Source organism: Micropterus dolomieu, linkage group LG19 (assembly GCF_021292245.1).
Source record: "Micropterus dolomieu isolate WLL.071019.BEF.003 ecotype Adirondacks linkage group LG19, ASM2129224v1, whole genome shotgun sequence".
NCBI lineage: Eukaryota > Metazoa > Chordata > Actinopteri > Centrarchiformes > Centrarchidae > Micropterus > Micropterus dolomieu.
The window spans coordinates 25,082,592-25,086,589 of NC_060168.1; the positions used below are offsets into that span (position 1 = coordinate 25,082,592).

The window sequence follows — 3,998 nt, forward strand, 5'->3', positions numbered from 1 at the left end:
TTTCCTGCAGGTGGTCCAAGGCTTTCTTTCTTTTTTTCCATAACTACCATCAGGTTTTGGTTGAAGTTTCAGGTTCAAGCCAAGTTAACCACCCCCCCACCCCCCACCGCATGTATTTTGACAGACCTGATATTGCACTGTATCAGCCCTCCCCACCTCCCTATAAAGGGCCTCTCGGAAACATTGGTTCCATCTTGAAGCGGTTCCTAGCATGAAGGTCCAGACAGATGTTTGTATCTTTTTGGTAATCAATGTGGGAAGACATGCTGAGAGAGGGAATCTGATACACCAGCGTGAGAGTAAAAGCAATATGATACTGTAGACTATGATATAGGCACATACAGTATAAAGGTATTCAAAAAGAATTTGCCATTTTTACCATGTCTTTTTTTTCCATAAAAGGAAATTCAGTTTTCCCCTCTTTTAAGATATTTAAGGCACAAATTTATGATCATGCTTTCTCACTAGCATGAATCAGGAAGGGTTAAGGGTAGAGGCATGTTAGTGGACTCATTTTATGGCTTTCATCACCAGTGAGTCGCAGTAGCAACAAGTCTCTGGCACAGTCACGCTAATGGACATAAATATCATATTATTTGTCATTTGTCGTATTTGGTTTTCTGGTTTGACAATAAATGGGAAATCTATGGTGGGGTGTTGAGGGCAGAGTACAGGATGGAAAATGTGTTTTTGAAAGCCAGAAGTTCTGTGGAGGAATCGATCCTCCAGTGTGCCTGTCATCAGCCTGTTTTTCTAACCACTGAACCATTTAAGTTTTCCTACTTTTTCTGTTTTAGTTTTCACCTTAAAGCCCTGTGTACTTAAGGTCTAAATATTTTAAAATGTTAAGTGATGCTTTTGCTTTCCACCTCCCCAACTTGTAACAATCCACATCCAATTTGTGAGATTGGACCAATGTATCACTTATATCTTGAATTTATGAACAATCATGCAAAATGACCCCATGCTGAAACAGCTGCATCGTATAAAACAACTGTCAGATGCTGAAATCCTGACTTAATCAGCACTGACGACTGAAAGTAGAGGTGAATATTTCTTTGATGGTTGGTTCTGATGGTTGGGGTTTGTTGCATTAAATAGTATATTACTCACAATCAAGTATTTAGAAGTTGTCAAATCACTAATGATGTTTCTTGTGTTTCTTTCTCCCTCACTAGATGACTCCAGTTCAAGAGGTGGAGCAGGGATGAACGACGGTGACTCTGAACATGCCCCAGAGCTGGCTGGGAAACTGGGTAACCACTCATAACTTCTCTGCTCTTATCACTACATGCATATAAACATTTGGAAATGAGAAGGGAGCCTAGAGGTGAGACTTCAGATAGCTCAGCGTGTGTAACATTTTAAAAAGTACAGTAGCAGAATGTACAATAAACACCTTGTACACTGTCCGAGGGGAGAAGGTGAGGGCATATGCACACACACAGACAAGCAGATACACACAGGCTGGGTGGTTGTTTGCTCAGATAATTGGCTCTGACAGAGTGGAGAGCAGTCTATTTGTGTGAGGTGTGATTTGGTGGGACACATTCCTTCCTTCTCCCCCCTCTCTCAAGTCTCCCTGGTCCCGCTGTCATGTAACTTAACCCTTCTTTCTTTGCTTGTTGTTATCCTTTTATCCGAGCCTCTCTTATTCCCCTTCTCGTACTCTGACTTTCTGTCATAAATGTCCATGCACACTCACACTTAAATGTCAACAAACATTTACTCTTATAGCACTGTGTGTGTGTGTGTTGGTTTTTTTTCACACCGTCTCTTTATCTATTTGCCTCTCTGGGTTAGGGCCAGTCTGGTGAGGCAGCAGGGATGCCTACACAGGGGGCTCTCGCAAAAAAATGCAGTCGCGCAGCAAAAAATTGGATTGTGATTATAAACAATAAAATAGATAATGTAACATGAAAAGTGTATTTTTGCTGTTTTCCCATATAGACAAAATGATTGCCTCTGTGATAGGGCTCTAGTTGTAAAATTCTGTAATTCTTTAAATGCATTAATCTTAGGGATGCACCAAAATGAAAATTCTTGGCCGAAGCCAAAACCAAATATAATGAAAAAAAATTGCCGAATACCAAACACTGAACAAGTACATTCACATTTTTGCCATTTTTTACCATTGCATAAATTAAATAGTCAAATGTGTTGTATGTGGTTCTCGTATAGCGTAACATGAAGACTTCAAAGCCTCTCTTCAGGTAGGGCTCTCATACTGCAACACTTGCCTTTGTAAAGAGAGAAACTGACAGGATAAAGTCGCTAACCTGCCTGTCAGGTCCATTTCAGTGGATTTACCATAAAGGCTTGAATAAGTGTGCACTCCAAATTTAGGTGCGGCTAGCTTAATCGCCTTCTCAGAAACGAGTGACAGAAACACTCAAAGTGGGTCCGACCGTTTGTCGCCTTTTCTAGGAAGTCAGCCAAAGATGGAGTGGATGTGCAAGGAGACAATTCAGCAGAACGGTGTCTGCAAACGGCAATTTTTGCGTCTTTCTCTGACACTTTAAAATGCTTCCACACTGCCGACATGTCAACGTAATTGTTCGGTAAAATTTAATCGGCCTTTTGATTTATTAGGCCGAACACCAAAAGTGCTTTTTTTGACTATATTCAGCCGATTGATTTCGATGGCCGAACATTCGGTGCATCCTTAATTAATCTTTTCCTCCAACTGGACTTTGTGGAGTGTATTCTTTTGATACAGTGAATGTATTGGTAAATACAACTACATGTGTAAAAGAACAGTTTGCTATTTTTGATAAAATATCCTTGTTTCTTTTCTTGCCGAGAGCTAAATGATAAAATCAGTACCACTTTTTTTTTCACCTGTAATTTAAGTACAGGTTAAGGCTGGCTAAGGCCAGGAGGCAGTTAACCTAGCCTAGCCTAACAAAAGATGGGGGAAATCGGTGGCTCTGTCCAAAGTTTAAAAATCCGCCTCACAGCACCTCTAAAGCTCGCTCAATTAACAAGTTATATCTCATTTGTTTAATCCATACACAAACAGAAATGTACAGTTTGTGGTTTGATGGGAAGTTATGTGCTATAACTATTTTAGGACGCACAATACTTCAGTGCAGCATCTCAGCTGGTTTGCTGACGTCACTACTCCCAGATGTTATTTTTAATCAAGAAACACTTTCAACTTCTTATAAAACTACAAATACAAATTATATTTTTTGTTTGTGTATGGATTAAACAAACAATAAATGTGTCTATAACTGCTCTATATGAAAAATGCAATGAGATAACTTAAGAGGTGTTGTCAGGTGTGTTTTTGAATGTTGGAGAGAGTCAGGCTAGCTGTTTCTTCCTTAAATATTCACCTTAAACCTAAGCATAGACGGTTATGCCATTGAGCAAAGGTGGGCAATTGACCGGGGCCTCGGCCACCAGGGGGCCTCGCAATTTTACTCTCCTTTTCAAAGTCTCTAGTGTGTGTTGCTGGGCCTCTTCCGGACTGGTGAGTTTGGTTTAGAACACCGCCACAGATATTCCCTGAGCTGACTGGACTGTGTGTGTGTGTGTGTGTTGCGTGTGTGAAGCAGGCGCGTGCTCCGATCGCCACAATACGCTAACTTTGTGTATCTTTCTGTTGTGCATATTCCTTGACCACCAAAGTGGCGGATAGCTCAACCATTTCACTCTCCACTGCCAGAATTAACCGCATTTGGCGGGTGGTGGGTGTTAATTTCATTCCCTGCACCCAACGGAATACAATAAATTCAGTCAGGTACTCAGGCAAATGCTGCACAACAAAGCACCGGCCGGTGGTAACTCCGGTTTTGTCGGAGAATTGCTTGTCTATTAGACGCGAGAGGGGTTTTATTTTCGTTGGCGAACTTTTGCCTTGACACTCAGTATATTTTGTTTCCTTGCTGGGATATGGATATGGACTCTATAGTGATTTAAACTCATTCATTGGTGGTTGAACTGTGGCTTTGAATTGAGTGACTGACTGAATAACATACTGTGGTGAACTC

The 3,998-nt window shown here is 41.0% G+C and overlaps 1 protein-coding gene across 2 annotated transcripts in view; it reads left to right on the plus strand.

Annotated features, from left to right (window-relative positions):
* Positions 1-3,998, plus strand: part of fgfrl1a (fibroblast growth factor receptor like 1a) — a 79,878-nt gene that overhangs the window by 62,765 nt on the left and 13,115 nt on the right. The window lies entirely within an intron of this gene.